Source organism: Aquarana catesbeiana, linkage group LG02, assembly GCF_042186555.1.
Source record: "Aquarana catesbeiana isolate 2022-GZ linkage group LG02, ASM4218655v1, whole genome shotgun sequence".
Taxonomy (NCBI): domain Eukaryota; kingdom Metazoa; phylum Chordata; class Amphibia; order Anura; family Ranidae; genus Aquarana; species Aquarana catesbeiana.
Window position 1 is genome coordinate 553,653,260 of NC_133325.1, and position 22,586 is coordinate 553,675,845.

General features: G+C 43.8%; 1 protein-coding gene across 2 annotated transcripts in view; it reads left to right on the forward strand.

The window, feature by feature from the left end:
* Positions 1–22,586, forward strand: part of INAVA (innate immunity activator) — a 65,768-nt gene that overhangs the window by 5,701 nt on the left and 37,481 nt on the right. Inside the window, exon 1 of one of the 2 annotated variants that reach the window (XM_073615962.1) lies at positions 12,320–12,445. The exons of the other annotated variant lie outside the window; for it this stretch is intronic. The gene's annotated coding sequence lies outside the window, so the exon portion shown is untranslated. Of the gene's footprint in view, positions 1–12,319; positions 12,446–22,586 lie in introns of those variants that run through there. 2 annotated transcript variants of the gene reach the window in all.

Consider the following 22,586-nt stretch of genomic DNA (forward strand, 5'->3'; position numbering starts at 1 on the left):
TGTGACAAGTCGCACTAGCATAACTCCCAACTTTCTAAGATGGGAATGAGGGACACCTATTAGCAAAAGTATGTAGGCATAGGACACACCCCCTGCCACCCCCCCCCCCTTTAAAGGAGAATTGTCCAAAAAACTTTGGTCAAAACAAGTGCATTTTTTTTTTTTTTTTTTTTTTTTTTTTTACTACTACTATTCCTTTATATTGAATTTACAAATGCAGCAATTTAGAAATTGGATCAAAGGTTTAGCATTGCGAAACACTTTTGGATAGAGAAGTAGTGCATTTTATATACAACTATATAGATTAGACCGAGGGACAGAGGGACTTTGTTCCAAATCAGGAACAGTCCCTCGAAATCAGTGACAATTGGGAGCTATGCACTAGTGTGAACAGAGAATCAATCACTGAGATCCAGCAAGGTTTCTGTGGAGTCAATCATGAGGTCTTGTGAGAAAGCAACAATGTATACTAAATGCACAAAATACAATAAGCAATACCTATGTATAATGTTAATGACCCCATGTGATACAACACAAAAGAGGTACTCAACATGAGTATAATCAATCATTCAATCAATCAATCAATCAATGTGTCAGTGTAGATCAGTGTAGAAAGGAAAGATTCAAATGCATACCCTAACGTTACAGTATACCTAAACCCAATAACAAAGATGAACTTCTGAAACACCTTGGAGCATTGCAGTATGTACAGTGTACACGGGACGTTATTACAACCTCTCCTGAACGATTTAACTTGACAGATAGTAACCCACGTTTAAAACATCCGTTTTGCCACGTTTACATGCTGCGTTCACTGGTGTTTTGCTGCATTTGCATTTAGAAGCGTTTAAAAAAAATATATATATATATATATATATATGTAAACGAAACGCGAGTTACCGCGTTTAGCCGTGCTTACAAGCATTTGGCGCTTGAAGTGCCTCTAAACTCAGCTTCTGAACCGATTTTTTTTTTTTTTTTTTTTTTTTTTTTTGCGTTCCAAAAAAAGCCTCTAAACTCAACCGCCTAGAAACTACTGTAAACAACCCTGTGACCCTGTGTACATATACTGATAAGATAACAACATAGAGCAGAGTTCAGGAGCAGTTGAAAAAAATGCCCAACTGCTCCTAAACATCCGTTTACCAGCAGCAGTGTACATGAGGCCAGTGTTAACGCAAAGCAAATCAACAAACATTACATGCATTACCACATTGTGGTGTTTTCATTTTGGCAATGCAGCTGAATTTCACATGGGTTGTGGCTTACTACAATGCTCAGTAATACACCGCGGTGCCTTGTGGTGCGATGCATCGGAATAAATGCTGCATATCTGTTTTTTGGTCTGTTCCTGTGTGTTGGCAACTTATTCAAAATTAATGGAATGTTTTCACAAAATTCATGTTAACTGATGATACAATGCACAGGAATAGACAGGAAGATACCACAGTGAAGATTGAAGGAGCTCAAGGGATTCAGTGATAGTGAATCAGTGGGTCTAGTGAGAGACCGGGAGCTCAGTGTGCTGAAGAACTACAAGGAGAGATTGTAGTGGAAGATAAAGTAACTGTTAAACTTCAAGTTAGGATCTGTTAAAGACTGTTGCTGTAGGAGACTGCATTCCTGCACATGCAGATGTGGTGTCTTGCTGGATGCCTTTCATAGTTACATAGTTACATCAAACCAGGGACCCGGCCAGCAGAGGTAGGGTCGCCACCTGTACTCTTTTTTTTTTTTTCTCCCAGACAGTCCGGTTTTTGAATGATGTGTTTGGGTTTACTTCTGCCCCAGACCCGGACATATCATTCACAGGAACTCCTCTCCCCTCTCCCTGACAGCAGCTTGGTTCAGCAGAGCAGAGCACTGTGTCAGTGTATCAAAGCTCCTCTCCTCCTTTCTGTACACACACAAGGAGGAGGGGAGCAGGGACGCACTGATATCAGGTCTGTAGAAAGTTTTTATTATGCTCTGTAGATGGAGGAGGAAGGGAGAGAGAGCGGCTGGAAACGAGGACAAGGTAGAAAATATGTGGAGTGATCAAGGGGTTAGGATGATATGTGCTGGGGGTGCTTTGGCAGGGGGAAGGTATGCTAGAAGTGTGGATTGGATTTAAAATCTGGCAACCTCTCCTAGCACTATCTCTCTTCCTTCCCAAAAGACCCCTCCAGCACATATGCTACCCCCCTACCTCTCCCTGCATTGGCCCTCTTCTCTCACAAAGCGCCCCCCCAGCACATATCTGACCCCCCAAGCGCCCCCAGCACATATGGGCACAGAGGCTGCATATGATGGGCACAGAGGCTGCATATGATGGGCACAGAGGCTGCATATGATGGGCATAGTGGCTGCATATGATGGGCACAGAGGCTGCGCCCCCCCCCCCCAAAAACAATTTTGAGCACCGGCCGCCACTGCCCCCCAGCACATATCTAACTCTCCCCTCCCCCCTGCTAGCATTAGCCCTCTCTAGGACATATCTGACCCCTGCATTCTGTGCAAAACACTCACAATTCAGCCATGCGCACTGTTTGCTGCGGCGAGCTATGCGCCACATTACTAATCTCTTTCAGGCCACCAAAAGTGTCCCAGGTATTTTATAATCTTATAGCGTATAACCCCCCCAAAAAATGCCACCGTTAAAGTGTTTGGGTTTGGCTTGAAGAAAAGGTGGCAACCCTAAGCGGAGGTGACGCTTGCAGAGCAGCCTTGTGTGTCAAGTTAGGGACCGAGCAGGCCAGCATGGGTGAAGCTTGAGAGGCATTTAGAGTGCCAAGCTAGGGACCCAGCAGAGAAGCGGGGGGTGATGCTTGAGGAAGAAACCACCGTGAAGATTGAAGGAGCTCAAGTGAATCAGTGGGTTTAGTGAGAGACCGGGAGCTCAGTGTGCTGAAGAACTACAAGGAGAGATTGTAGTGGAAGATAAAGGAACTGTTAAACTTCAAGTTAGGAACTGCTGAAGACTGTTGCCATAGGAGAAAGCATTCCTGCACGTGCAGATGTGGTGACTTGCTGGATGCCTTTCATAGTTACATAGCTACATAGTAGGTGAGGTTGAAAAAAAGATACAAGTCCATCAAGTCCAACCTATGTGTGTGATTATGTGTCAGTATTACATTGTATATCCCTGTATGTTGCGGTCATTCAGGTGCTTATCTAATAGTTTTTTGAAACTATCGATGCTCCCCGCTGAGACCACCGCCTGTGGAAGGGAATTCCACATCCTTGCCGCTCTTACAGTAAAGAACCCTCTACGTAGTTTATGGTTAAACCTCTTTTCTTCTAATTTTAATGAGTGGCCACGTGTCTTGTTAAACTCCCTTCTGCAAAAAAGTTTTATCCCTATTGTGGGGTCACCAGTACGGTATTTATGAATTGAAATGATATCCCCCCTCAAGCGTGTCTTAAGTTCAGTGCTCACAACCTTTCCTCATAACTAATATCCTCCAGACCCTTTATTAGCTTTGTTGCCCTTCTCTGTACTCGCTCAATTTCCAGTACATCCTTCCTGAGGATTGGTGCCCAGAACTGGACAGCATAATCTAGGTACGGCCAGACCAGAGTCTTGCAGAGCAGGAGAATTATCATTTTATCTCTGGAGTTAATCCCCTTTTTAATGCATGCCAATATTCTGTTTGCTTTGTTAGCAGCAGCTTGGAATCGCATGCCATTGCTGATCCTATCATCTACTAGGACCCCCAGGTCCTTTTCCATCCTAGATTCCCCCAGAGGTCCCCCCCCCCATGAGTAGATTGCATTCCTATTTTTGCCACCCAAATGCATTATTTTACATTTTTCTACATTAAACCTCATTTGCCATGTAGTTACCCACCCATTCATGTGTTCAGATCTTTTTGCAAGGTTTCCACATCCTGCGGAGAAGTTATAGCCCTGCTTAGCTTAGTATCGTCCGCAAATACAGAGCTTGAACTGTTTACCCCATCCTCCAGGTCATTTATGAACAAAATAAATAGGATTGGTCCCAGCACAGAACCCTGGGGGACCCCACTACCCACCCCTGACCATTCGAGTATTCCCCATTTATCACCACCCTCTGAACTCGCTCTTGTAGCCAGTTTTCAATCCATGTACTCACCCTATGGTCCATGCTAGGGATGAGCTTCGTGTTCGAGTCGAACCCATGTTCGACTCGAACATCGGCTGTTCGATCGTTCGCCGAATTGCGAACGATATGGGCCGTTCGCGCCAAATTCGTGTGGCGCGTCACGGCCCATAATTCACTGCGGCATTGCAGTGCATTGCTTGCTGATGATTGGCAAAGCATGCACTATGACCCGCATGCTTGGCCAATCACAGCGCCGCCTTAACAGAGAGCCATAATTGGCCAAAGCCAAGGAGGCTTTGGCCAATTATGGCTCAGGGGATTTAGTACACGCCCCACACTATATAAGGCCGCCTGCACGGCGGCCCTGTGCAGTGTGTTCCGGTGTGCTTAGAGAGAGAGAGAGAGACAGTGTCATTTCATTTGAGTTAGCTAGATTAGGCAGGACAGTCAGTCAGTTAGCTGCACTTAAAGTGTATTGTGTATATATATGCATCCCAGGTGTTGCATGCGCATATATATATATATATATATATATATATATATATACACTGTATTCAGTTTAGCTAGATCCGTTCCTGTTATCTTCTAGACTATTTACATTTAGTGCAGTGCGTCCTGCTCACAGTGTTCAGCTAGATCCGTTCCTGTTATATTCCTACTGACAGGCAGGCTTGTCTTGTTACAGTATTTTGAAGAAAATTACTGGTGTTCTTTTGATCCTATTAGTACCACAGTCAGGCAGCTAGACTATTTACATTTAGTGCAGTGCGTCCTGCTCACAGTGTTCAGCTAGATCCGTTCCTGTTATCTTCTTACTGACAGGCAGGCTTGTCTTGTTACAGTATTTTAAAGAAAATTACTGGTGTTCTTTTGATCCTATTAGTACCACAGTCAGGCAGCTAGACTATTTACAGTTAGTGCAGTGCGTCCTGCCCACAGTGTTCTGCTAAACCTACAAGTAAGTGGGGTGCGTCCTGCTCACAGTGTTCAGCTAAACCTACAAGTTAGTGGGGTGCGTCCACCTCACAGTGTTCAGCTAAACCTACAAGCTAGTGGGGTGCGTCCTGCTCACAGTGTTCAGCTAGATCCGTTTCTGTTATCTTCTTACTAACAGGCAGGCTTGTCTTGTTACAGTAAATACAGCTACCTGAAGAAAATTGCTGGTGTTCTTTTGATCCTATTAGTACCACAGTCAGGCAGCTAGACTATTTACAGTTAGTGCAGTGCGTCCTGCTCACAGTGTTCTGCTAAACCTACAAGTTAGTGGGGTGCGTCCTGCTCACAGTGTTCAGCTAAACCTACAAGTTAGTGGGGTGCGTCCACCTCACAGTGTTCAGCTAAACCTACAAGCTAGTGAGGTGCGTCCTGCTCACAGTGTTCAGCTAGATCCATTTCTGTTATCTTCTTACTGACAGGCAGGCTTGTCTTGTTACAGTAAATACAGCTACCTGAAGAAAATTGCTGGTGTTCTTTTGATCCTATTAGTACCACAGTCAGGCAGCTAGACTATTTACAGTTAGTGCAGTGCGTCCTGCTCACAGTGTTCTGCTAAACCTACAAGTTAGTGGGGTGCGTCCTGCTCACAGTGTTCAGCTAAACCTACAAGTTAGTGGGGTGCGTCCACTTCACATTGTTCAGCTAAACCTACAAGCTAGTGGGGTGCGTCCTGCTCACAGTGTTCAGCTAGATCCGTTTCTGTTATCTTCTTACTAACAGGCAGGCTTGTCTTGTTACAGTAAATACAGCTACCTGAAGAAAATTGCTGGTGTTCTTTTGATCCTATTAGTACCACAGTCAGGCAGCTAGACTATTTACAGTTAGTGCAGTGCGTCCTGCTCACAGTGTTCTGCTAAACCTACAAGTTAGTGGGGTGCGTCCTGCTCACAGTGTTCAGCTAAACCTACAAGTTAGTGGGGTGCGTCCACCTCACAGTGTTCAGCTAAACCTACAAGCTAGTGGGGTGCGTCCTGCTCACAGTGTTCAGCTAGATCCATTTCTGTTATCTTCTTACTGACAGGCAGGCTTGTCTTGTTACAGTAAATACAGCTACCTGAAGAAAATTGCTGGTGTTCTTTTGATCCTATTAGTACCACAGTCAGGCAGCTAGACTATTTACAGTTAGTGCAGTGCGTCCTGCTCACAGTGTTCTGCTAAACCTACAAGTTAGTGGGGTGCGTCCTGCTCACAGTGTTCAGCTAAACCTACAAGTTAGTGGGGTGCGTCCACTTCACATTGTTCAGCTAAACCTACAAGCTAGTGGGGTGCGTCCTGCTCACAGTGTTCAGCTAGATCCGTTTCTGTTATCTTCTTACTGACAGGCAGGCTTGTCTTGTTACAGTAAATACAGCTACCTGAAGAAAATTGCTGGTGTTCTTTTGATCCTATTAGTACCACAGTCAGGCAGCTAGACTATTTACAGTTAGTGCAGTGCGTCCTGCTCACAGTGTTCTGCTAAACCTACAAGTTAGTGGGGTGCGTCCTGCTCACAGTGTTCAGCTAAACCTACAAGTTAGTGGGGTGCGTCCACCTCACAGTGTTCAGCTAAACCTACAAGCTAGTGGGGTGCATCCTGCTCACAGTGTTCAGCTAGATCCGTTTCTGTTATCTTCTTACTGACAGGCAGGCTTGTCTTGTTACAGTATTTTAAAGAAAATTGCTGGTGTTCTTTTGATCCTATTAGTACCACAGTCAGGCAGCTAGACTATTTACAGTTAGTGCAGTGCGTCCTGCTCACAGTGTTCTGCTAAACCTACAAGTTAGTGGGGTGCGCCCTGCTCACAGTGTTCAGCTAAACCTACAAGTTAGTGGGGTGCGTCCACCTCACAGTGTTCAGCTAAAGCTACCTGTAGAAGGTTGGTGGTGTTCTCATACTACAGGCAGGCAGTTGATTTTGCTAGCTGCAGTATCAGTACATATATATATCCCAGCTTAGTGCAGCTACAGGCCATTAGTATGTCTGGAAGGCCAAGAAGGAGAGGCAGACAGTCACAAGCCAATAAGAGAGGGCAAGCAGGCTCTGTGTCTAGTGCTGGTCGTGGAGACGGTGCATCCTCATCAGCACGTGGCCATGGGACACGCTTGGCCTTTTTTTCGGCAGCTGGCCATGTTGAGCCGCAACATGCGGAAGACTTGGTCGAGTGGATGACCAAGCCGTCCTCATCCCCCTCATCCTCTCTCACCCATGCCCAGGGTACTTTGTCTGGCAAAGCAGCGGCCTCTTCCCTTGGCTCAATGTCATCAGTGACTCCTTCCCTAGCCCCACCATGTCCTCCTGAGGAGTCCCTCGAACTGTTTGACCACAGTGTTGGGTACATGCTCCAGGAGGATGCCCAGCGTTTGGAAGGCTCTGATGATGATACTGAGCTCGATGAAGGCAGTAACACGAGCATGGACAGAGGGGATGCCCAAGAAGGACAGCAATCTGGCAGTCATGCTCCCCCTGCTGCAGCATACTGCCAGGTTTGCTCCAGTGATGAGGAGGGAGGGGATGATGAGGTCACTGACTCAACGTGGGTGCCTGATAGGAGAGAGGAGGAGGAGGAGGAGGAGGAGGAGGCGGCACATCACCAACGAGGCAGGATGCCCTCCAGGGGCCAGCCTAAGGGCAGCACATTGACTGCATCACACCCCAAAGCTCCACATGTGCAGGGCGCTGCAGTCTCTGCGCGTTATTCAAAAAGTTCTTTGGTGTGGGCCTTTTTTGAGACGAGTGCATCAGATCGCACCGCTGCTATTTGCAACATATGTCTCAAGCGTATCTCGCGTGGCCAAAACATCTCCCGCTTGGGTACCACATGCTTGACCAGACATATGTTGACCTGCCATGCAGTTCGTTGGCAAGCGTATCTAAAAGACCCACACCAAAGAACAAAGAGGACCTCTGCTTGCTCCTCATCAGCTGAGATTTCCAACCCCACTAGACCTTCAGTCCTCTCTGAGACCTGCACTGAGAGGAATGAAGGTGTAGAATTAGGTGTGTCACAGCCACGTACTTGTGGGCAATCTGATTTTGGTACACCGACGTCAGATTGTACCAGGCAAATTTCCCTGCCCCAGCTGCTGCACCGCCGAAAGAAGTTTGCTCCCAGCCATCCACATGCCCAACGGTTGAATGCTAGCTTGGCAAAATTGCTAGCACTTCAACTGCTGCCTTTTCAGTTGGTAGACTCTGCCCCCTTCCGTGAGTTTGTGGAATGTGCGGTTCCTCAGTGGCAGGTACCCAAACGCCACTTTTTCTCACGGAAGGCAATTCCGGCTCTCTACCAGCATGTGGAAGGCAATGTCCATGCCTCGCTGGACAGGGCGGTCAGCGGTAAGGTGCATATTACCGCTGACTCATGGTCCAGCAGGCATGGACAGGGACGTTACCTAAGTTTCACGGCGCATTGGGTGACTCTGCTGGCAGCTGGGAAGGATGCAGGACAAGGTGCAGTAGTGTTGGAGGTTGTTCCGCCACCACGCCTCCAAAATGCTAATGATTGTGACACACCTCTCTCCTCCACCCCCTCCTCTTCTTCTTCCTCCATGGCCTCTTCCTCGGAACCAGCGGTGCTCCGTAGTCGTTCAAGGGGCTACGCAAGTACGCAGGCCAAAAGATGCCATGCGGTGCTTGAGCTGGTGTGCTTGGGGGACAGGAGCCACACTGGGGCAGAGGTTCTGTCAGCTCTGCAGGGGCAGGTTCAGAGGTGGTTGACGCCACGCCAACTTAAGGCAGGAATGGTGGTTTGCGACAATGGCACCAACCTCCTCTCTGCCCTCCGACAGGGACAAATGACCCATGTGCCCTGTTTGGCTCACGTCCTTAACTTGGTGGTGCAGCGGTTCTTGGGCAGGTACCCGGGCTTACAGGATGTCCTGAGGCAGGCCAGGAAAGTCTGTGTGCATTTCCGCCGGTCATATAATGCCAGTGCTAGGCTGACGGACCTCCAAAAGGAGTTTAACCTGCCCAAGAACCGCCTAATCTGTGACATGCCCACCAGGTGGAACTCAACGTTGGCCATGCTGCAGCGGCTGCACACGCAGCAGAGGGCCATCAATGAGTACCTGTGCGACTATGGCACCAGGACAGGGTCAGGGGAGCTTGTTTTTTTTTCCCCACGCCAGTGGGCCATGATCAGGGATGCATGCACTGTCCTGTCACCATTTGAGGAAGCCACGAGGATGGTGAGCAGTGACAGTGCATGCATCAGTGACACTGTCCCCCTTGTCCACCTGTTGGAGCACACGCTGCATGGAATAATGGACAGGGCACTTGAGGCAGAACAGAGGCAGGAAGAGGAGGACTTCCTTAGCTCTCAAGGCCCCCTTTATCCAGACAGTGTTCCTGCGTGCCCGCCGATCACACAGGAAGAGGACGAGGAGGAAGAGGAGGAGGAGGAGGAAGATTGTGTCAGTATGGAGGTGGAGCCTGGCACTCAGCATCAGCAGCAGTCTTTAAGGGATCAGTCCCAAGAAACACATGGACTTGTACGTGGCTGGGAGGAGGTGGCTGCGGACCATGTCATCCTTAGTGACCCAGAGGACTCCGGACCGAATGCCTCAGCAAACCTACGCTGCATGGCCTCCCTGATCCTGCAAAGCCTGCGTAAGGATCCTCGTATTCGTGGTATCAAGGAGAAGGACCAATACTGGCTGGCAACCCTCCTTGATCCACGTTACAAGGGTAAGGTTGCGGACCTTATCTTGCCATCGCAGAGGGAGCAGAGGATGAAACATCTTCGGGAGGCCTTGCAGAAAGGTCTGTGCAACGCGTTCCCAGAGACTGGGAGGTTACAAACTCCTGTTTCTGGACAACGTGTTGCTGAGGCTTCGGTCAGTCAAAGAAGGAGCGGTGGAGAAGGTGGCCGTCTGACCGATGCGTTCAGACAATTTTTTGGTCCGCAGCCCCAAGGTATGATCGGTTCCAGCAACCATCGCCAGCGTCTGTTTTACATGGTGCAGGAATACCTAGGGGCAAGATCAGACTTGGACACCTTTCCCACCGAAAATCCTCTGGGTTACTGGGTCTTGAGGATGGATCACTGGCCAGAGCTTGCACAGTATGCAATTGAGCTACTGGCCTGTCCTGCATCCAGCGTTCTTTCGGAACGCACATTCAGTGCTGCTGGAGGCGTGGTAACCGATCACAGGGTGCGTCTGTCCACTGACTCGGTCGATCGACTGACCTTCATAAAAATGAATGAGTCTTGGATCACCACCAGCTACCAAGCACCTGATGCTGATGTAACCGAATAATTTTTTTTTTTAAATCTCAGATCCCTTCAAAGACTGCCTATGCTGATGCTGAGTGACTATCCCTGAGTAATTATCCTCTTCCTCCTCAATCATCACGCTGATAGCTTGTAAGAACATTTTTGGTTCTGGGTGCCACCACCAGTGCCTAAGGCACAATTTTTCAGCCCCTGTTTAACAGGGGCGTGTAATTACGATTTTTGATGTAATACTTTGCAGCAGGGCTCGTTCCTGCATTCCAACTAGAGTGTCTGTGAGGGGTTGCAGTGTTGTGGCACCAGCACCAGTGCCTAAGGCCCAATTTTTCAGCCCTTGTTTAACAGGGGCGTGTAATTACAATTTTTGATGCAATACTTTGCAGCAGGGCTCGTTCCTGCATTCCAACTAGAGTGTCTGTGAGGGGTTGCAGTGTTGTGGCACCAGCACCAGTGCCTAAGGCCTAATTTTTCAGCTCCTGTTCAACAGGGGCATGTAATTACAATTCTTGATCTAATATTTCACAGCAGAGCCCTGTGAGGGCTTACAGTGTTGTGGCCACAGCAACACCTAAGGCCCAAATTTCTGCTGAGTATATAGGGCAGGACCCTACTTTCAAACAACTAACTTACAAACGACTCCTACTTGCAAACGGAAGGAGACAACAGGAAGTGAAATCTACCCCTAGGAAGGGAAATTCTCTCCTGTAAGAGTTAATATGGGAAAAACATTTTTCCTTTCCACTGATGCTTTCCAATCCATTGGGACAAAAAGTGAGGTGAAATCTTCTGAAGAGGAGGAAAGACAGCAAAACAAATGTCACAGGGGTGATAACCCTTCCCTATGTTTTCCAAAAAGCTTAAAAAAGATTTTTTTGGCTGGAGCTAAACACGTTAAAAATGTACCCGTTCAAAATTACAAAGAGATTCTACTTAACAACAAACCTACAGCCTGTATACTGCTGTTCAGAGTATATAGGGCCTGGTGGCCCCACACCTTTCCTTATTTTAATTTGGGTGCGGGGTTCCCCTTAATATCCATACAAGACCCAAAGGGCCTGGTAATGGACTGGGGGGTACCCATGCCGTTTGTCTCACTGATTTTCATCCATATTGCCAGGACCCGACATTACATTAAACCCGCAAGCAGTTTTAAATGAGATTTTTTCCTTTAAAAATGACATTTGGTGCAGGGACTGTTCTAAACACGGGAAACACGCGTCACTTTACAGGCATACTATAGACACCCCTCAGGTACGATATTTAAAGGAATATTTCACTTTTTTTTTTTTTACTTTAAGCATCATTAAAATCACTGCTCCCGAAAAAACGGCCGTTTTTAAAAGTTTTTTTTGCATTGATACATGTCCCCTGGGGTAGGACCCGGGTCCCCAAACCCTTTTTAGGACAATACCATGCAAATTAGCCTTTAAAATGAGCACTTTTGATTTCGAACGTTCGAGTCCCATAGACGTCAATGGGGTTCTAAGGTTCGTGCGAACTTTCGGTCCGTTCGCAGGTTCTGGTGCGAACCGAACCGGGGGGTGTTCGGCTCATCCCTAGTCCATGCCAACGGACCTTATTTTGTAGAGTAAACGTTTATGGGGAACTGTGTCAAATGCTTTTGCAAAATTTCCCTGCATGGCTGTTCTCCTATTGAAGTCTCGGAGTCTGCCAATTGAACTTACAAATACCTAAGGGTGTCCTGGCCCTAACTCTCTTTCCCCCAGAAAAGTTTGTTAAGAGAAATAAACTTTCTTTTGCATTCAAGAAGTGTTTGGCGCCTAATGACTTTCACCATCTTTGCACCCACTATGCCTTGCAACCCACTACATACAGGAGGATGTCAGCTATCTCTGGAGGTTCTCGTTAAACCGAAAGGAAGCCTGGGACCTTGCTACAGGAGAAAACAGTTATGCCCTGGTACTTAAATATCAAAAGAAACCAAGGACACTAAGAATGGCGGTCAAGTAGATTACAGATTTGGTGTCTGCAATTCTGTTATTACAACATACTCTGTTTATACCTAGTCCAACCCACTAATACTGTCGCTCCCTCCCTCTCTGCGTTCAGGTACAGACAGGTATTCCAGCTGCCTCTCATACCAAACGAAGCATTCTGCACATTACACTCACATACTGTACTTCGTGCTACTGGACTTTGACCGGCTTTTTAGGTAGGGCAGCACTTACTAAATATTTGCCCTCTCCTTCATTTTCTGTTAATTTACCTAGCTTTAAACTGTATGTCATTTATTGCTATATTTTTTTTTTCAATGAAACCTTTTTTCTTTGGATGATCTATAGTGTAACTTCTAATAACTGACTTTTTTGTTTTAATGTCTAATAATGAGATTGTAGGAGGTATCATAAGTTTGTGGTGCTATTGAAAATGGGTTATATTAAATTTTATATAATATATATATATTTATAAGACATTCGATTATATTTCATATAAATATATAATACATATTTCATAAAGTTGATGTAGATTCTATAAAAGAGTACTGTAAATATTCATTAGAAATCTGTCTTATGGTAGTTTGACAAATGGCACAAAAGATTCATGTCTGTGCCGGTAAAGCATATATGAATCTGTCGCAGAATAGTCTATGAAGAGATTAGTTGCAGAATTGTGACCCACTAATTGCGTGTACAGCACAATTTACTCCAGGTCCTTTTTACCTACACTTTACTTATCACTGATATAAGGGTATTTTTTTCCTGAATTTTTCGCAAAAATTGCGACAGATAGTAAAAGTGTCAGAAATAAAATCTACCTGAATTTTTTGCCGGTGTTTACAATTAAATCGTCACGCAGATATTGTGAATTTGGTGCACAGCTTCTGATTACATGTACACCACCCAGAATTGAGTCGCACAGAATCATGCAACAAGGGAAATCACATTATTTTCAGTTGTGCCCGTTCACATCAATGTGGCTCTGTGCAGTGTGAATTTGGAAAAGTTTCCTGTGCTACTTTGGTGTGATTTCAGTGCGATTTGACTCCATGGAATATGCTAACCAGATCCCAAGTCGCATTATATAATCACACTGAAAATCACATCAAAAGCACATCGCAGTAGTGTGAACCCAGCCTAAGTGATCTGACTTGCTGTTAGTAATACAATTGGGTAGTGTAAAATGCTTCAGCATTACTCCTATCACTTACACAATCTGCTTTATCCTAATGGTTGTGTTTAATGTACAGATGTAATGATTACTAGGATGCTGTATACTTTTTTAGGAAGCTGTGTGAAGAATTTGATGTAGACATTGTTTTTGTGGCCATAGACACTTTTTAATTCTTTTTTTTTATTCGATTGATGTGCAATTCAATTAAAAAAAAATCAAAAGCCATCTCTTCTAACTGATTTAGATTTAATTTACATTCGATCAAACATAGTCAATCAGCCAGGTGGAAAATAATTGATTGCTTTTCATCAATCGGTGGCATTGAGATACTTTGTTCATGAAGATCTCATTCATTCTGATTTGATTCATGATCATGTCATTGAATCAGATCATGAAACTACACAGTGGAACCAGAGATGCACTTGTAAATTATGATCAAATCTTAGCTATTAATTGAACTCCACTGCCATGTGCATGGCATATCGAACAAATTATCTGTCAGGTATAGATCGAATATTTTAATCAGAAAAGATCGATTGGAAAAGAATGCAAGCAAACTTTAAAGTACGCAATGAAATGCTTTAATATGCACCGGTGCTAAAAATAAAACTTTTAACCCTGAAATACAGTTTCCTCAGACTCCCTCTAGGTCTTATAGGTCATTGCTTAAAGCTCCGGGAAACTTGAAAATTATCCCTTACAGTAGGGCTTGGCTCACGCAGCAAGGGATAATTGCTCAGTTAGGTCCAGGGGACTTGTTTAAAGTAGATTTACTTACTGAAATCTGCAGGCTGCTAGACCTGTCCCTGTGGTGTTTTCTCCCCTACGCTCAAGTGGTATAAGGTCATCAAGTCCAATTCAGAGATCGTAGGTCTGCATTGGACATGATGAAGTCTAGAGACAGTAAACCACTGAAGCGCGTGGTAGTGTTCCCAGCCAGGGGAGTGGAAGATCATGTAAGTAAAAGCACTTTTACTTTCCCCTAGACCAGTGGTCTCCAAACTGTGGCCCGGGGGCCAGATACGGCCCTTTGCTCGCTTTTATCCGGCCTTTGGGGCACTATTTGATCCATTGATACCAACAATGGGGTATAATTCCTCCCACTGACACCAATGAAGGCGGCACATTTCCCCCCAATGACACCAACGATGGGGAAAAACTCCTCCCACTGACACTAACAATGGGGCACAATTCCTCCTAATAACACAAACAATGGGGCCCAATGACATCAATGATTGGGCACAATTCCTCTCAATGACACCAATAATGGGGCCCAGTGACATCAATGATGGGGCACAATTCCTCCCACTTACAGTAATAATGGGGAGTAATTATCCTCACTGAAACAAACAATGGGGCATTATTTTTTTCCCACTGATGTCGCAACCCTTTCTACTCCTCCTGGCCACAATCCGGCCCTTCTACAGTCGGAAGGACAGTAAACTGGCCCTTTGTTTAGAAAGTTTGCAGACCCCTGCCCTAGACTAAATTAGGTTTCTAAGAGTTGGGCTCTTCCCAAGTTGATAGCCCGTTCCTCTGCTTATCACAGCATCTGTCCTCAATTATGGCAGACATGTGAAAGTCAAGAGTGAAGCAACAGCTGGTTGAACCCCATGGGAGACCTCTGCATACAACTGGTAGATATTTTAGGACTAAAACTGTTAGTTTTAGCACAGACTCATTGAGGAGGACCAACAGAGCTAAAGCCAATTGTTATTTTAGGTCTTGTTTACCATCATTAGAAGTCAGACAAAGCTGTACTGAGCCACCACTGCCTATGAGATCCACATACTTGATGATCACATACATCATTTGGTGCCTATTTAGATCTATGCATGTGCATAAGGGTGCTTTTTTCTGTGTTAGATAGGTGCATTGTCCAACTGTGTTGTTATTGCTTGTCAATCTGGTGAAGTTTGAATATTTATATTTTTTTTTACAGAGAAATGCTGTTTTCCAAGCAAACTTTTTACCAATTAGCTGTATATAATGTTTAGCAGAATTCTTCTGTCTATATTCACAAGTTTTATATTTTGTTATGATGTTGTTTGCTACATTATATGTGCACAGTCGCTCACAAGTCATACAGGATTTAATTGAGACGGTGATTGCTGAGTGAGTCAGATGTGGGCTAGTGGTGTAAGGGAGTGCAGACATGATATCATACTGAAATCTTTATGACCTGAAACCTTGTTACACTGCTCACCGCAGGGCATAACCATTAGTACAAACCGAAACTAAGTCATCTAGAATACACAGGAAAATTGAGTAAATATAGTGGCTGTGCACATCAGACTTTTTTTGTATAAGATTACGTTTCCTTCCCATGGGGAGCAGGTAAAAAAACAAGTGTCTGAGATATATATATATATATATATATATATATATATATATATATATATATATTACGTTGTCGCGCCCATGGCGCTTTGAATCATGGTGCGGCAATTTTAATACAACATGCTAACTTTAACAGGTGGCATCGCCTGTCCATCTTTCTCATGTAAGAGAATTGAACCTGCGTGACAACCATAAGCCAAACACTTGGCTCGCAGTTAAGGTTCCTGCAATGCAAAATATCCATTTAGCAGTAAAAAAAAGGACAAAAAATTAAAATAGGCATAAGGAGGTGGCAGTATCACCCAACTAATCAAAAACCACCACCTCCCGTGCGCTCGCTCGATCGTCGCTTCCCTCGCCCATCAGGCCCCCATCAGCCCCTGCACTTACCCCATCCAGGTCGCAGCTTCGACCCCTGCGTCTCCTCCCGAGTCCAGGCGGTCGCTTCTCTCTCATCCAATCAGGACTTGGGACCCACGGCCAGTCGGATCTTAGGACTGCCGGCCAATCGGGTCTGAGGACCCGCTTCCTGATTGGCCGGGAGGAGAAACAGGAAGACAATGGCAAATATTATTTGCTAATGTCACACAACTAGGTGGGCTCCGGGCGCAGTGCTCTGAGTGAAATCTAATCATATGCTTCTAAAAAACAAAAAAACAAACAAAAAACCCCATTGGAATCCATGCGGCCGGCGCCCTGCATGTAGATTAGGGGTCGGACACATGGATTAGGGGGGCGGCGCCCCTGCGCCCTGCATGAGTGGACGCCATGGGAGGAACTCTGATGTGAAGGAAGTTGGCTCTAATGTAACAGGGGGACTGTTGAAAAGAGGGGTTCCCTCAAGAGGCAAGGAGAGGATGACAGTATCACCCAATGCAGATGTCAGAGTCCAATGAATACAGTTTGGCACTGAGGTGCGTTGTGATTTTGCATATTTTTAAAAGGTGCCATAACTGAAAGGTTGAGAAACGTTGGCCTAAGATCTCGTTCCCACAGGGTGTATGCATCTGTGCCCCATGTGAAGGCTGTGTATACCTACATTGGGATGTACAGGTTTTCCATGCATCCCTGTGCAGGCAGTTCCATAGCCACTGCTTCCAAAGTAAAATCCATGCATGTGTGGGTGAATGGCCCCAAATATGCTTTTCATTGCAGCAACATAGAGACACAGGGAACTAGCTGTTCCTGTTCATTCCTGCACCACCTCTGCACTAACCAGAAGTAACATCAGATGTCTCTTCTGGGTCGTGAGTCGTGGTACAGAAATGCACCAAATGAACAAGGAATACTGGTTCTCTGGATCTCTTTCACACTGTGTGACAGACTGTCAATGACTCACACACAGCCACTGCCAGCAAGGATAGACTCTGGATAGACAGAATAACAAAGAGAGGTAGGTACAAAGGATAATACAAAGGTGTGATGACAGTATGCCCACACCTTACTACACCCGCCCCCCGATCAAGCAGTCTAGATCCAGCCCAGCAGCGCAGATATACAGCTATGAGGCTGTAGCCACAGGAGTGCCTAGGCACAATCACATACCAGGAAGGAAGATGCTATTTTTAGGAGAAGTTCCAGAAAACGTACATCTTTCAATGTACTGCTTAGGCACAATTGACATTTCTAGAGGTTCCCTAAAACATAGCAAATATTCACTTTTTGAGTTCAGGTCCACATTAATAGTATACATATCAGTAAATAAATATTACAATGAACTGAATATATTGTCCTGGACCTATTGAGGTAATAAGGAAGAGAGCGAGGTCCCTTTCTTACTCCTAATAATAACACAGATTAACCTTCTTAGAAATATAATTTAGCCACATCTCAGGGAATGAGCGTACAGTGCCACATCCAAATAACTGAAAATGTCAAAAAAGAAAAGGAAGAAAAAATAAAATTTATATATATATATATATATATATATATATATATATATATATATATATATATATATATATATATACACACATATATATATATATATATATATATATAAAATCTCTTTCTTTTCTTTCTTTTAAGGCACCATACTAACAAAACAAGTGTGATGGATACAACAGTACATTGATTGAGTGCCAGTTCACACTTGTGCAATGCGGGAACCACTGCGGATTCCTGCATCGAACCTGACTCGCAAGGCAGTTCACACTGCCATATGCGAACTGCGGGGAGTGGTAATACAATGACACCATTTCAGCTCGCACATCACACTGCAAACTGACACCCATGCAAACCGAATCTGGTGCAGCCCAAAAAAAGGGTCCTGTGCGAGTTTGGTCCGAATATGATGCGAATCCAGCCATACTATCTGTATGGCTGAAATCGCATTGCAAGGACATCGCATGTGATTTGCACTGCAGTGCGGTGTGAATCATATGAGATCTCGCACTACACACTGGTGTGAACCGGCACTGAATGACATTACAAATTGGTGGATAAACATTACCATTCAATAAAATTCATACACATAATTTCATAGCAACTTCCATAAATTCAAACAAATGCAGAGCAAGTTTGTATCCCGCTAAATAAATGCTGACGTGTTTCACAGTTCAAGTTGCTTCATCAGGGCCAACGTGGGATGATCTGGAAAGTTGGTAAAATTAACCTCCTGTTTTTACTTTTTTGGGTGGGCTATAATCTGCTCTATCAATATAATATGAATATGCTATTGGGGGGGTGAAATTGTTGTGTAAACAAATGGTGTTTGGCAAATAACTTTGGAAGTGCACCCTTAATTGACCAACTGCATCTAAACCTTTTAAGTTTTGGATTGAGGGTTAGGGATGAGCCGAATGCCCTTCGGTGCGGTTCGCACCAGAACATGTGAACAGACAAAACATTTGTGCGAACACCGTTAAAGTTTATGGGACACGAACGTGAAAAATCAAGTGTTCATTTTAAAGGCTTATATGCAAGTTATTGCCATAAAAAGTGTTTGGGGACCCGGGTAATGCAAAAAAAAGTTTTTAAAACAGACTTGCTTAAAGTGAAAAGTGAAACAATAAAAATGAAATATTCCTTTAAATATCGTGCCTGGGGGGTCCCCTTAGGCCTATTGCACACGATACTCCTGTTTAGGCATCTACTTTTTCAGATTTTTTTTGAACGTATTTTATATGTGTTTGCCAAGTTCTCGCGCAAATTTGCGCACATTTTCACGCATGCGCGGAAACTTGTTCTCGGATTGACAATGTCAATGGACAAATCTGTCCATGAGGCGTAAATCACTGACCTAAAATGCAGATTTTTCTATTTTATTTTTTTTTTTTTTTGCTAAAGAATACACAGCACTTGTTTACACGCCTGTGTGCATAGGCACATTACAATTAATGGGCTGTATTTTAGCTTAGTAAAAAAATAAACTGTACTGAGCATTTTCAAGCTGCAGTGTGCAAGAGTCCTTAGTCTGCCTGAAAAGTGGCGCATCTATTCTCATGTCTTTTACTGTGCCGCAGCAAAATTACATTTCTAAAGGACAAAATGCCATTTAAAATTGCTTGCGGCTGTAATGTATTGCCGGATCCCGGCAATATAGATAAAAATCTATTAAAAAATCGGTGTGGGTTCCCCCCTTCGTCCATAATAGGCCCTTCAGTTCTAGTATGCATATTAAGGGGAACACCATGCCAAAATGTAAAAAAAAAAAAAAAAACAGCGTGGGTCCCCCCCAAAATCTATACCGGCCCTTCAAGTCTGGTATGGATTTTAAGGGGAATTACACCATAATTTTTTTTTTTTTTAAATGGCATGGGGCCCCCCCAAGCTCATCCCTATTAAGGGTTAGAGGCTCTGATGTATTATTGCTGTACGTGTACCTTTAGGATATATTCCCCCTCATTTCTTGTCAGGTCAGAAACTCCTTTGTAACTATTTTTTACTGTCTGTGTTTTTCTGCCCTGATGACAAACACATCCTCAATTTCCGTGACGCGCTCAGCCCACACTGCTTCCCTCTCCCAGCAGTGACAATCATCTATATTGTAAACACAGAGCAGGAACTCTGGGGTCGGGCAGGACAGTGAACTTTGGGGATGAAAATCTCCACAGTACATGTAGCTACAGAGGTCAGTGGGGGTTTGTATATAAATACTTTTTTCTTTTAAAGAATGTTTTTTGGTGAGTGTGGGGATAGGGGAAGGGAGTATGAGGAGTATTTAGGTAGTGTCGTTTATTTCCTTAGTGTTCTTTGTTTATGTGTTTTTTTTGTTTAAATTTTTTGTATATTTGACGGTTATTTGTGTAGGATCATGTTATTTTTTTTTTTGTAGCTGAACTTCACGTTAAGCAAATCTTCTTCTCTAAATACAGGAGGCGTGTATATTCTTACTTAAATCTTGACGTTCTTTGTGTATTTCTTTCAAATCAGTGCAGTAATTCAGCATGAAACTGGTCTTGCATCCACCCCCTGTCCTCCTCGTGGTTTTGTGCAGAGAGTCTGTACTGGGTGAGCCGTGCTAGGTCCCACCCACAACTCCTGATTTCTGCACAGGCTGATGATGTCACTGTTACTCTTACAAGGTGAAAGCTGGGTTTGCAAGGGCACAAAAAAATGGATTTAATCCTTTTTAATGAATATATTTAAATGAGAATTTGTGTGCCTGGAGTTCAGCTTAAACTTAAGATAGACATGTGCAATTTGTTTCGGTCCGAATGTAAATTCGAATACATTTTTGGTTATTCGGAGAGTCAGGTGTATCAGAATCTCCGAATGAAACGGTAACAAATTTTGTTGAAATTTGTTCCCTTTATTAGTTTTCTAACGAATTCCAAATTTTCAGAATGTTTCGAATTCGGATCAGTTGAAAAATTATCCACAGATTCTCATTCTATTGTTCAGAGAATAGCTGGTTGTTGAGGAGCAAGCTGGTAGGCCGGCCAACGCATCCTTAACAACCGATGACTCATCAACTGTTAGTGGGCTTCTCTGCTGAGAGCTGAAATGTAAAAAAAATAATGATGGCAATAGAAAAGTCAGAAAAAAAAACAGCATGGGGTCCCCCCCCAATCCATACCAGGCAACAGATGCTCTCTGGACTGTAACTCCCTTGTATTTTTTATTAACTAGGGATTACATACATATACGTACCCATGCTAAGGGGTTCATGGTGATATGAAAACCAATGCAAAGGGATAGTAAAGGTGAGACAAACCTGAGTAATTTATAATGAGCTTATCATAAAAGAGCATAATCGGAGGTTACATAGTGAAAAGCAGACATTGCAATCGGCAGTAACAAGGTCAGTCTTTACTGGAAAAATCTTAATTTCAGTGTGTCTTCAACTGGTCATATATTGCAGCAGGTAACCCTGGCTCACTCATTTAGAAGAAAGTTTTTTTTTTTTTTTTTTTTTTTTCAATCGACTTGGATTTTTCTGCCTCACAGACTTTTGTTCCTAAAGGATAATACTAAACCTATCAGACACATTACTGGGATTATTTGTGATGGTTATGTGCAGGGCTTTTTTCTCCAATAATAGGTACAGGAACTCCCCCCTTTCCGAGTCACCCCACTTCTCCGCCCCTAGCCACCTCTGAGCACCAATCCTTGGTTCCATCCCTTACCCATCTCCCAGTACTGGCCTTTTTAGACAATACAGAATCAAGTAGAAATGTGCAATTCTTTTCTTAGAGTACCATTTTGAAAAAATGCTGTTTTAGTTAAGCCAAAGATGATTTAAAGAGTCATCAAAAGGCACTTTTTAAATGTAAACATTTTGGCTGCAGCATTCGAATCAAAAATAATCATGATTTATCGATTTGAAATGTAAAAATATTGGTAAAATATTGATAAAATACATAAAATGGACTCAGAATACGAATACCAAATACTAATATCGAATATGAATTGAATGAATTAACCAAATTTAACTAAACAAAATAACTAGATTAACAAATCTATACAAAACAAAACAAATTTTTTCATCATGCACAGGTCTAGAACCAAGTAACCAAGTATCATTTTGTGGTGCTAAGTAATTTGTATGGAATTTGGTAATAACAGGAAAAGCAGTAAAATGGATCTCCAGCAGTCAGCAACAATAGACCCCCTCCCTCAACAGTATATCTCTCCCAGCAACAACTGACCCCCCCAGCAACATACGACCCACCTCCAGCAACAATAGGCCCCCCACCAGCAACAATAGACCCCCCCTGCAAAAATAAATCCCCTCCAGCTAGAATAGATCCCCCAGAAGCGAGCATCGATAGACCCTGCAGCACACCCCAGCACCCCTTGCCATCACATACAGTCAGTGCTGGAGGCGCCGGAATTGCCCTGTTGTGTGAATGTTGTGATGTTTGTACAGCAAATGTTTATAAAAAAAAGTTTTAGGGTAAAATTTTAAAAATCCACATTTCTCAATTCATCATCCCTTTATCCCTTTTGGACCAATAACGTGTACCAAAGGTTATGGCTAAGAGTTAAAACAAGCCTATGTTTGTTTAAGATTCCATTAGCAGACTCTGTGATATAATGTAAAAGATATCTGGCTGGCTTTATAACTGGCTAACCACTTTTCCAGAAAATGTGTATTTTTACTAGAAATATAGTTTTCCGTTCAAAACTTCTTGTTTTCACCAGGTTGCACACGACAGCCCAAAACAAGATACTGTATATAGGGCTTCAGCATGGCTCACAGGCCACTAAAAATATAGATATGATAAACAGTTGCACAAATTTTGAGCAAAACAAAAAATTACAACTGAAACTTTTTTTTATTCTATAGCTAATATGCAGATTTTAACAACAAATTGGTCTGGCAACAAGAGTGTTAAATAATCTGCAAAAAACAAAAACCTGTTGTGGAATAACAGCATGTGGTTTGTTTTTTTTGG